Here is a 12,554-nt window from a genome sequence, read left to right on the forward strand (position 1 = left end):
GAAAACCCATGCTCATTCAGAAAGGTATGTTCGTGGTTGTATTTCGAGTAAAATGCTTTCAGTCACGCTTAAAATGTATAAAAGCCTGTGTGTCTTATCCATTTATTCAACAAATATTTATGGAGCACCTACTCTGTGGCAGACGCTCCTCTAATGTGCTTTGGATACATCAATGAATGAAGTAGACATTCGAGTCAGGGAGAGACAGACAATAGGTCATACAATTACATAGCATGCTACAAAGTGATAAACACCAGAGAAAGAGCAGGGTAGCGACAAGGAGGATGCGGGTAGGAAGGAGGAATGGCTGTTTTAACCAGGAAGAGGCAGAGCAAAGACTTGAAGGAGGTGAAGGAGTGAAGCATGGATATGTCTGGGGATGATGGTTCAGGCATCAGGGGCAGCCAGTGCAAAGGTCCTGTGGTATGAATGTGCTCGGCACACCCCATCAAGAAAATGAGTGTGGTTAAAGCAGAGGGAATAAGGATGTGTGTGGTAGCAGGTGAGGTTAAAGAGGTGATGGGGCTTAGAAATAAAGTCACTCACTGGCTTTTGAGTGAGATAGAAAGGCTCTAGAAAGTTTTCAGCAGGGGACTGATACGATTTGACTTCTGTTTTAAAAGAGTCACTCTGGCCAGGTGCGGTGGCTCACGCCTGCAATCCCAGCACTTTGGGAGGCCAAGGTAGGCAGATCGCTTGAGGCCAGGAGTTCGAGACCAGCCTGGCCAACATGGTGAAACTCCATCTCTACTAAAAACACACAAATTAGCCAGGCGTGGTGGTGCACATCTGTAATCCTAGCTACTCAGGAGGCTGAGGCAGGGGAATCACTGGAGACCGGAAGGCAGAGGTTGCAGTAAGCTGAGATCGTGCCACTGCACTCCAGCCTGGGTGAGAGTGAGACTCCATCTCAAAAAAAAAAAAGTCACTCTGGATACTAGGTCAAGAAAGGAGTTTGTGGGGAGAGCAGTGAGGACAAAGGTGGAAGCAGGGGAGCAGATAAGCAGATTCTGCAGATGCATCCACCCTTCTGACACTAGCTCTAGCCAATGGAGAAAGGGCAAGACATTTTATACATGACTAGGGTGTATGAGAACATGGGTGTTACCATTTAATTTCAGGGTCTGTGTGCCTCCTGCAGTTCCCACCAGAGAAGTGACTCCTAGGTTTCACACTGGGCTTGTCCGTATCATATGAGCTGGCAGTTTCTGTTTACTCATTGGCAAATACCTTGAGGTAGATCCTGGAGCCCACAATGTGGAGCAAAAAGCAAAGGAGGTCCCTGAGCCAAACTACTGTTTGCACCAAATGGGAAGGGCTAACTTGTTATTGGATTTCTCTTTGCTCTGCAAATAGGATTTCACTAGAGGCAATTCTTTCAATACTTCTTCAGCCACCTGTTCTTCCTCATCTTTTCCTTAACTAAGGGTACACCGTCAGCCCACCAGAAAAGCCACACTGCTGTGACTCATTGATATTCACCTGATACTGCTCTTTCACTCTTGGATTTCTTGGCTGACTCTCCGTAATTTTTAGAGGTGAGGTCTCACTATGTTACCCAGGCTGGAGTGCAGTGGCTAGTCACAGGGGCAATCATAACATACTAAAAGCCTTGAGCTCCTGTCAACCACCGATGTTCCTGCTTCAGCCTCCCAAGTAGCTGGGACCACAGGCATGAACCACCACGCTCAGCTCTTCACTCTCCTAATTTTGAGAAAACGTACTTTTTTCCTTCTAATAATGACCTAATAAGTTTTTTCTAATTATGAAAAAATGCACTTTTTCCCTCCTCATCATCGCTTATTGGCAACTCTCAGACTTTTTTTTTTTTTTTTCTCCTCACTGCCTGTATGATCAGGTCTTTATTCAAAAGAAGCTGTCCAAAATAATTTGACCTTTATGGAATAATCAAATTTAAGAGTTTATGCAGCAGGTTTCTTTTCCTCTGGAGTAGGTTTCTCTTCTGCAGGCTTCTTTTCAGGGGCTGGTTTCTTGGTAGCTGCTGCCTTTTTTCCCACCAGAGGCTTCTTCTGCTTCTTAACACCAACAGCAGCCTTCTTTCCTTTCTTACCTTCCACAGGCTTCTTGCCCGCAACTGCCACCTTCTCATCTGATTTGGCTTCTCGTGCTGCTGCTGCAGCAGCTGCCTTATCCACCCAGAGCTTGTGATTCCTGGCCTGGCGAAGAATGGTGTTCCGGCGCATGGTCTTTGCATATGGGTTTAGCTTCAACATGATTCTCAGGTTTTTCAGTGGGTTCTTCTTTAGGACTCTGCGATGAATCTTCTTGCGTGGTGCTCCAAGGGCTCTTTGGATCTCTGGGCTTTTCAAGATTCTGCTAAGATCTGTATTAATCATCTTGTGCATGGGAAGATTGTAGTTACTCTTGAGGGAAGCAGCTTTACGCCAAGTGCCATACAATTCATCTAACTTCCGGAAAGTACTTTCAGTCCAAATGCAGAAACGTCCCACATGCCCACCAGGAGGAAGCTTCAAAATGTTCAGTTTGCTTACATTAAGCAGAGTAATTCCAGGGATGTTTCTGAAGGCCTTGATGATACCATTATCCTCATTATAGATGATGCACGGCCCCCTGTGCTGGAGACGGCAACAGTTTCTCGTTTTGCCTTTGCCAGCTCTCATTCCCTGAGAGGCATAGACCTTTTTGCTATCATTCCAGGCTTTAAGTTTCTTACGAAGCAAAACAGCTTCCTTGGTCTTCTTGTAGCCTTCAACTTTATCTTCAACTACCAAAGGAAGTTCAGGAACTTCCTCAACACGATGACCTTTAGACATGACCAGTGCTGGCAGGGCTGAGGCAGCCAGAGCAGAACAGACAGCATACCGTTTTTGGGTGTGTTCCCTCTACGATGCCAGCAGCGCCAGGTTTTGGTTGCTGCAAACATTTGGCCTCCACGACACATGTTTCCAAAAGCACCCTGGCCAGAGTGGTGAGTCCCACCACCTCGAACTGTGGGAATTTGAGCCACAGCTCTGCCAGTACCCCAAGACTCAGCACTGGTCTGATGACCTGCTAATTCACTGACAGTGTAGGGCTGTTGTTTTTGCACAAGTCGGTGTGAACAAAGTTCACAATATCTGGTTGAATAGGAGCCTTGAATACAGCAGGCAAAGTGACATTTTTGCCAGATGACTCCCCTTTTCGGAGTACACCGGTATCAGTAGGTGAGCACACGCCATGGCCGAGAGAGGAGACAGCCACGCTCCTCTCAGCCCAGCTGCTGCCATAGGAAAAGCCTCTCAGCCTTTTAAAGGATATTAAATAGCAGAAAAAGAGGTATAAAGTTGTTTGCTTGTTTGTTTGTTTGTTTTTAGATGGAGTCTTGCTCTGTCGCCCAGGCTGGAGTGCAGTGACGCAATCTTGGCTCACTGTTACCTCCACCTCCCGGTCTCAAGGGATCCTCCCACCTCAACCTCCTGGGTAGCTGGGATTACAGGCGTGCACCACCACGCCTGGCTAATTTTTGTATTTTTTGTAGAGATAGGGTTTTGCCATGTTGCCCAGGTTGTTCTCAAACTCCTAGGCTCAAGTGATCCACAGACCTTGGTCTCCAAAAGTGCTGGGATTACAGATGTGAGTGACCAAGCCTGGCCCAGATTAATTTATTTAATCCTTGTAATAACCCTGTAAGGTAGGCATTTTACAGTTGGGGAAACTGAGTTACAAGGTTTTCTTTTTTAGTTAGCCTGCCTAAAGTCACATGTAAGTGGCAGAACTAAGATTGGAATCAAGGCAGTCTATGCTCCTAGTCACTCTGCTATGGAGTGTGAATTTAGTATGAATAGCCATCCTTTCCCCAAAATCTGCATCTTTAGCTAAATCCTTTTTTTCTCTCCATGTGACCAAACTTTGCTGATTACCCTGATAACAAACTAGCCCACAGAGCTGAGCTCTCCTCCACGCCAGCATGCTGCAGTCTTTTACAATCTAACTAAATTCTAAGCTTAAGCCACAACCACCTCACTCTTCCCTGGACAAGTCTAAAATAGTAAGATCATCCTCATGGAGAAATAGATCATAGATATTAACTGGTAGAACATAAAACAAAAACAGAAAACCACAAAAACATTAGGCCATTGCATTTTCTGTTAATAAAAAGTTGCAGTGCCCCATTGAGTTTTCTGTGTCACCAAACCCTCCCAGTTGTAGTTACACAAAGGCAACTTTGTCTTGAGAAGGCTACTGGGAAGATGGGCCTAATCTTGGCAAGGGCTTGGTGTACCGAGAACCATGTTATTATTTTTAAAACTAAATGACAACACACAAAAAGAAATATTATTTAAGCCACCTTTTCTTTTTTCTTTTTTTTTTTTTTAGATGGAGTCTTGCTCTTGTTGCCCAGGCTGGAGTGCAGTGGCTCAATCTCGGCTCACTGCAACCTCCGCCTCCCAGGTTCAAGCAATTCTCCTGCCTCAGCCTCCCAAGTAGCTGGGACTACAGGCACCTGCCACTATGCCTGGCTAATTTTTGTATTTTCAATAGAGACAGGGTTTCACCCTATTGGACAGGCTGGTGTTGAACTCCTGACCTTGTGATCCACCCACCTTGCCCTCCCAAAGTGCTGAGATTACAGACATGAGCCACCGTGCCCAGCCTAAGCCATCTTTTCAATAGTCACGGTGCTATTATCTTCACCAACGTGGAACCCTAGTTTTTGAAACATGAATGGTTTACCTGTGCTTACAAGGTTCAAATACACATTTTCAGAATAGGAATTAAATTGATCTAAGAGAAATAACATCTGAAAAAACCTTGTCCATTCTGTACTTCTATACTTTTTCTTTTTCTTGGGGCATGTGAAATGCTTTACAAACATGATAGAGCCAGGTCTCGGTACTCTGAAAGGTAGATACTTTTTATTATAATTTTAATACCCTGGCATTTCCTTGGTCAGGTACAGGCATCCTGTTCCTGTTTCAGCTGCACAATGCCCTGCATTCATTGTACACTCACCCACTGCCCATTGGTACATGTACTTAACTCTTGTTCACCCACATGTGGATTATCCATAGCATCTGGAAACAGGTTGTCTTCCACCCCAGTTGGTGGATACTCAAGGCAAAACTGACAATTCATCGATGCAAGGCACAGTCAGGAGGCCAAAGCTGTCAGCAACTCCCCTTTCATTCAACGTATACCCACCAGGAACCCACTATGGTCTCTGTGCAGGGCCACCATGTTCATGAGAACCACAAACATATAGTATCCCCAAAGACAAATATCATGATTTGGGGAGACTGGATGTTGTTTTCTTGATTAATGTAGTTGACTGTAATCTATAAATAAAGCATACATTTTTCAGAACCAGAAATCTCCTGAGACCAAAACATTGATATTTTCCTAAAACACCAAGGGTTTTCAGGGTTACACTAGCACTCTGTTTTCTCTTGATGTCATCTCCCTGAAACGGCCTTCAGAAAAGCAGAGATTGTGCTTTTGACTTCTAAAATGACTCCACTCTAAAAGCTTTGATAGGGTGTACCAAAAGAGCTACTATAGTCACAATCACTTCTATGTGATCAGCTTATTTATGTATTTTATTTTACAAACACATAAACCATATGCATCTAGACACACCCACAAATCATTTTTGACATAAACTAAGTTTCTATGATGACAAAAATGGAAGATTCACAATGACAAAAAAAGACTTCTCCTATTAAATATGTAAGTTACTTAAACCGAGCTGTAATTCTTTTTTTTTTTTTCAGGTGTCCTTAAACCACACAGAAAGTAGAGGAAAGGCAGAGAGTGGGAGTATGGTTGAAGGGTTTGTGCCTTTTGTAATCAGTTTACTTTTGGTTGTACCAAGAGATGATATCTTGAATTCATTCAAACTAGTGTCTATTGCAGCACTCTAGGAACATTTGAATTACAAAAGGGAGGAGGAGCTTCCACTTCCCACAGTTGCTAGTTTCCCTGCAATCCTTTGAGGGCATTGGTAATCTCCATGTGAGCTTTCTGGTAAATTCCACACTAGGACCACATTCAGAACTTACCTGTTTCTTGGCCATTTATTCCTCTAGACACTCTCTCCCTTTCTACTTTCACTGGAAAATGAAAGTTTTCCTCCCCCACACCTTTTTCAGAGCAAAAGATACCAGATCCTTAAAAGAAGGTGGTCATTGACTTCAAGGGGAGGAGATCGCCCTCCCCAATGCCTCTCCCCTGATACAGATGCTGATAGAATAGATGGGGAAGCAACTATGAAAGAAACAGAAACAATCAAAACTCCAGCTCAGACGATCTCAGGAGTTTTACTGACAGGATGATTCAGGACCACACACAAAAAATGGCAGGGTGCCATTTCCCTGAATCTCTCCTGCATAAGATGGAAACAACAACTTGAGGTGGCAACTGAGCAATTAGTTACTGATCACTTCTATGACAATTCTCTGGAGGCTCCAAAGGCCTCCTATCTTAAAACCCAAGTCATCTCTGCATTGCTATTATTGAAAATCTTTATCCAGTTGCTCTTTGAAGCCATTACTTGGAGCAGTAATGTTGGGACTAACACACACCTTTTATGATATTAAAATCAGCATCATCATTAAGACACAGAGACTGTTCCCAAGAGGGAAAGAAAATATATCTCCTAATCAGGCCAGTAGCTGAAACACTGCAATATAACCTTTAGCTTGGAATCACTGTGACAAGCACTTAAAGCTGCATTTAATGTCTTCATTGTAACTTCATAAAAGTTTGGCACACAAATTCTACCTTCATTCTAAACATACCCTTTTTCCTAAGTCTCATGAATCCCAAACTTAAACCCTCTTCAGAGTAAGTTATTTTTCCCCAGAATAATGTATCTTCTGGGATAATCTAATCACAGTTTCCCTTGAGCCTGGGTCCAATTTTAAGAAAATCTTCCACCTTCATCCTTGTATCCACTCCCCTGACCTTTTCTGATAAATCAGGAGACTTAAGATGTGGAGGTGGAAACTTACTGAAATAGCCAAATGCTTTTCTATAGCAATGAAAGCTCAGTCATTTGGGACATGATTTAATCTTGAGCTTCAGAGCAGAATTTGAAAAGCAAATTAAATCCTTTTGTAAGAAAATAATTTCGCCTACTTTAACCCAATCTTTTAAAAAAATCATTAGGTAGAACAGTAAACCAAATAGTCTAATATGAATGTTCTTACCATGTGAGGAAAAAAAATATGAGTAGTCTGTAACACTGGTTAGAGCAAGTGTACAGAACATGTGTCCAGAAGCATGTAGTTCCCTTGCTTTCTGTCTTTATTTCATCCTCAGTATCACCACTGCTTTGGGCAGAATTCTTTCAAAATTTAGTTTAAAGCAGCACAGTGGGGGAATCAAAAATAAACATGTTGACTATTAAAAATACAGAGATTGGTACAAAAAAATGATGATGATGAATTCTCAATCCTACAAACTTCTGTAAATGCAAAAACCAAGAGGAAGATAATAAATCTTTAATAATTGATTGATATTCAGAATATCTTGATCTAATTAATTTAAGCATGGCCTACCTAGCCAGGTAAAGGACGGCAGAGCTAGGCTTATTTCTTCATTTGACACATACTGAAAGTTAATCATGAAGCTAAGTGCGTGAGAAATGTCTGAGATCCCATTCTTCCAGTGTGCAGTAATTGAGTCAAAGAGGCCAACAGTGTGTATATCAGAACAAGATGAAGGGTAAAGCAGACCAGAAAAAAATATTAAAACCCAAACCATCTCTTCCTTTCTTTTTTGCCTTCTGTTTTCCTTTCAGACTGGGTTGATTTTAGTTCCCTCCAAGACTTCAAGTCAGCAATCTGACAAAGATCGTTGTTTAAATGAATAGCAACACAAACTCCCACAAAGTGATCTCTTCTTATCCTCTAGGTTGAGTACTTTGGTTTATCTAGAGGTTGTGTGTTATGCCGCTGACCACCTTTCACCTTTTAGAATCGGCACCTGCAATTCTCCAATGCTCTGGATCTAATTGCCAACCTTTCGAGCTCAAAACCGGCAACCCCTTCATGTTGGGTTGTCAACCCTTTGCTTTCCCTCCTCTGAGAAATTTATATGACCTTGCCTTAAAACTTTGAAAGAATACATTTTTAAATCTATATTCTTGCTAAAGAAAACAGTGAGTCATTAAAATACCACCAGGAAAAAAAAAAAAAACGTTTGATTTTTAGTTCAGATCGGTAATGACCTGTAAGTACCTTGGTGGTATCTTCCTATCACTTATGCCTTGGAACAGTACCCAGGAGTGGCTGAACTTTTACCTCATTAAAAAATGAGTCATTTATTTGAAAAGTTCCACTTCCATTTATTTTATCTGATTTCTTAAATATCCGGTCAACTGCTAATTTGTCAGATGTCATAATTCGTCAGCCCTACCCTTTTCTACAGGTTGAATTTTTAATTTGAAACAACTACACTTCCACCGAGTGTTACTTGCAGAGGCAAATTACTGCAGGAAGACCCCCCTCTGCCTTGCTTAACACTTAAATGAGATGCCTCCTGTCCAGGGCGCTTCCTCAATCTCACTGTAATAATCTGAGTCTAAAGTCACCTGTGCTTCTGGGCGGTCCAATCATGTATTTTCAAGAGTGAAAAAAAAATCAGTTTCTTTTATGGAAAAAGATATATCACTACAGGAAACACGATGGGGCTGACTGTATGATTATCTGCCTTCCCAGAAGCTGACCCTTTTCAAACCTTTTTATAAACACTTTATTTCCCACTACATATACCAAGAGACAGAAGGTGAGTGATAGCATGAGGGATAAGGGCTAAAAAGAGAAGAAAAAGAAAAAATATATACTTCAAAATTGGGACCCAAATGTAAGATTAAGGGACAATAGTTAGAAGGAACACCAAAAAACACCTTACCTTTCCTTGTTAAGTTTTTGGAGCCGCCCACTTCAGAAATTAACACCATTCACAGCCCAGAAGCAACTTAACACAGCTAGGAAGTCACCTACAACATCTTCTCGTCCGCCTTCTTTTTAATGTAAAACCAAAATAAGGAGTGTCCAGCGACTCCCCACCGCGCCGCTTAAAGCAACAGAGCGTTTTAGGCTTAACTCCCAGGCTCTGGGAATTCCAGTGGGTCAGAATTGCTTAACCTTGGAGACCTGCAGAGAGAAAGTCTCCAGGAGGACCGCTCCCCAAACCCTGGTTTCTCTCTATCCCAAGCTGCACATTCCACAGTGGAAAGCGGGAGCGGCGACCCGAAGGCAGCGAAGTTCTCTCGAGCTCAGCTCCGGAGGCCGGGAGCGCGCGGCGGTTCCACCCGCAGAGCGGCGCCGGGTCCCGGCTGCGTGGGGCGCTGCGCACCGGAGCGCTCAGCGTCTGGTCTGCGGGCCCTTCCCGGTTCCCTCCCTCTCTCCTCCCGCCGCCCGCCCCCTGCCGAGGCCATCCGCCTCACAGTAGCAAGGTTGTGTCTCGTCTACTCCCTTCCCTTAAACTCACCAAACCAGATTTTTACTCCCAACACCGGCAACTTCCCGTAAATCTGCCCTGAAATTTTATCCTGCTCGCTGAGCCTCCCCTGGCTAAAGGCCAGTGCCACATTCCTCTTGTTTTTAGGAGCGCAGATACCTTTGCTGAAGGTTCAAAGAAAATCGGCCTTGATGGCAGAGATTGGGGGACTTGACCAGACGGACTTCTCTCCCCGCCCCAAAAGTCACATGCCTTTCAGACACCCAGAAGTGGCACCTGCTCCACCTGGGGGCATCTGTCCCAGTCAGACGCTCGGCCCCCTTTGGGCTGTTGGAGAAACCCAGCCAGAACCACGTTGGAGGAATTAGGAACCTGCTGTTGAATTTCAAGACGATCGGAACCGCCCCGTTCCCCTTCTTCCCCCCATAAAGAAGTGGCTGGACGAGGTGGGATCTCCGCGACCCCCGCGTGCCCTAGGAGAGCTCCCGGGGCGTCCTTACCTGGGGCCGAGCATGGCTTGGCCGCACGCAGGCAGGAGCGTCACGCGGACGGGGCCCTGACCTTTGCCGGGGCCTTCGCAGCAGGGCCTGGGGCCTGGGCGCTGCTCGTTCAGAAGTGGCTCATTTTAATGCGCTCTGACCTAGAGTTACGAAGGGTTTCTAGAAAGGGAACAAAAAAACATTGCATTTAGAAACAGCAGCCAAGCTCTCGCTTCACCTTGCCTGCTCTCTGGGGAGTTGGCTCGAACCCCCACCCCATCCCAATCCCCAAGAAACCCAGATGTCCGCAATCCGCGCCCCACCCCCTTCGCCTTACCTGTTTATACAAGCGTTAAGGAGCCTCCCGCATTTCAGTGGAGCGCTAAGCCTGTTTGTAGGCGCGGAATGGGCCAACAGGAATCTAATTCTGTGACTAAACAAACGAGAAGAGGAAGCAGGCACCACCAGGAACCTAAAACAGAGTTGTGATTTCGGGTTGCAGTGTCATTCAGCTGAGGGGAAAAAAAAATACCGGGCTACTTTAGTGAAAGAATGTTCTAAAAATGATTCTTTGCTGGTTGAGTTAACACATGCAAAGAGCTTAGAACGGTGCCTGGCACATAGTGTTAGCTGCCGTTATTGTTGTTATTCTTATTATTAATTACATTATGGCTTTTTTCTGAAGAAGGGGCGTGTGGTCAGAGTTAGACGTGGGCTGGAGCCCCAGCACTGCCACTCACTAGCTGTGAGGCCATGAGCAAGATATTTAATCTCTCCCAGCCTCAGTTTCTGGAAGATTCTAACGATGGGATTTTTACAAACAGTTTACATTCATTGTTGACAGTCTTGAATACAATGGGAAATAAAGTCCCTGTAAAGGGTAGCCAACTGAATTTCATCTCACTTAAAAGTTACAAGATTGACAAGAGAAATGGAGATTAATTTGCCTGCGTTCCATGAAGCTCACTAATAGGAAGGAAACTCAGGACCCAGCAATCATCCATCTGCTGTGCTTAATTCTCATTTGTATTTTAGCACTTGACCTGGTGTCTAACCCTGGGAGAGTTACTTATCCCAGACTGGGCCGGACAAATAATGACCCTTGCCGTTTGAAAAGCAGTATGAAAGAGAGGGAAATGATTTTGAAACTCCTCATAAATATTAAAAAGTGATTATTGAAGGCTAAAATGTTATCAATGCCTCCACCCTTTATCCTCCATTTAACTTCACATTTAAAGAAAGAAATGGCCGGGCACGGTGGCTCAAGCCTGTAATCCCAGCACTTTGGGAGGCCGAGACAGGCGGATCACGAGGTCAGGAGATCGAGACCATCCTAACTAACACGGTGAAACCCCGTCTCTACTAAAAAAATTTTAAAAAACTAGCCGGGCGAGGTGGTGGGCTCCTATAGTCCCAGCTACTCGGGAGGCTGAGCCAGGAGAATGGCGTGAACCTGGGAGGCGGAGCTTGCAGTGAGCTGAGATCTGGCCACTGCACTCCAGCCTGGGCGACAGAGCGAGACTCCCTCTCAAAAAAAAAAAGAAAAAGAAATCATAATCCCTTTCCATTAATGAGGCCTTTTCTACTTTATGGAGCACTTTCACCCTTCTTACCTTATCTGATCCTTATAAAATGATCCTATGAGCTATTTTGTCCTCATTTTACAGATGAAGACACTGAAATCACACGGGTTAAGTATAAGTCCAAGCACTGGGCGGTGAGGCCGGGACTGGTTCTCAGTTCTAATTTTTTTGTTTAAAGTTGAAAAATCAAACTGGATTTTATTAAAATATGTATAAATAACCCTCATTTTTCTTTATTTCATCAGTATTGGAAAGTTAAGTGAAAATTAATTAAAAAGTAGTAGCCCTAAGAGAGCGAAATAAAGGCTGAAAGGGAATCAAGAAAACCATAAATTCAAAAGCAGCATTTGCCACCTTTGGGAAAAAGAATTCCTTAAAACCAGCAAAGAATTCTGGAACATTTTAAATCCTTCTGATCGTTTATCTTCTCTTGAGGCAAAATTTAACCCAGACAAATTCAACATTTCCTGCATTTTAGGTTCATTCCTTGTCAATACCAGCCAGCATGTACTGTGAACAGCAGGCAGTGGGAACTCTCTTAGCAAAGTTCCCTCACCAGACCTAAAGGTTGACACTGCCAGGCACAAACTATGGCTCCACCCCCTTAAGACAACTGAAAAACCCAGCTCCATATTAGCCTGAAGTTTTCTTTTCTTTTCCAGAAGTATCTGGATTATGGCCTCAAAAAAGGCTCACCATCACAGACTGTCCAAGCTGAAGGATTTCAGAGGGGACATTCTCGCTGGGCACGGTGGCTCATGCCTGTAATCCCAGCACTTTGGGAGGCCAAGGCAGGCAGATGACCTGAGGTCAGGAGTTCCAGATGAGCCTGATCAACGTGGTGAAACCCCATCTCTACTAACAATACAAAAATTGGCCGGGCGTGGTGGTGGGCACCTGTAATCCCAGCCACTCGGGAGGCTGAGGCAGGAGAATGGCTTCAACCCGGGAGGTGTAGCTTGCAGGGAGCCGATATTGCACCACTGCACTCCAGCCTAGGTAACAGAGTGAGACTTTGACTCAAATAAATAAATAAATAAATAATAAAAATAAAAGGAATTTGAAA

At 44.1% G+C, this 12,554-nt stretch overlaps 1 protein-coding gene and 1 pseudogene across 7 annotated transcripts in view; both read right to left on the minus strand.

The window, feature by feature from the left end:
• RBM47 (RNA binding motif protein 47) overlaps positions 1 to 10,373 on the minus strand; it is a 212,201-nt gene extending 201,828 nt beyond the window's left edge. For 4 of the 6 annotated variants that reach the window (XM_033214055.1, XM_033214058.1, XM_033214063.1 and 1 more), the window contains exons 1-2: positions 10,243 to 10,373; positions 9,927 to 10,085 (exon numbers count right to left, since the gene is read on the minus strand). The gene's annotated coding sequence lies outside the window, so the exon portion shown is untranslated. Of the gene's footprint in view, positions 1 to 8,874; positions 9,364 to 9,585; positions 9,789 to 9,926; positions 10,086 to 10,242 lie in introns of those variants that run through there. The other 2 variants (XM_033214056.1, XM_033214057.1) reach the window with 2 other exon arrangements.
• On the minus strand, positions 1,839 to 3,215 carry LOC117085307 (annotated as a pseudogene). The gene has a single exon (XR_004437913.1). The product of XR_004437913.1 is annotated as a 60S ribosomal protein L4-like (transcript).
• Positions 10,374 to 12,554: the final 2,181 nt, after the last annotated feature.

The sequence above is a fragment of the Trachypithecus francoisi genome, unplaced genomic scaffold (assembly GCF_009764315.1).
Source record: "Trachypithecus francoisi isolate TF-2019V2 unplaced genomic scaffold, Tfra_2.0 Lachesis_group1, whole genome shotgun sequence".
Classification (NCBI taxonomy): domain Eukaryota; kingdom Metazoa; phylum Chordata; class Mammalia; order Primates; family Cercopithecidae; genus Trachypithecus; species Trachypithecus francoisi.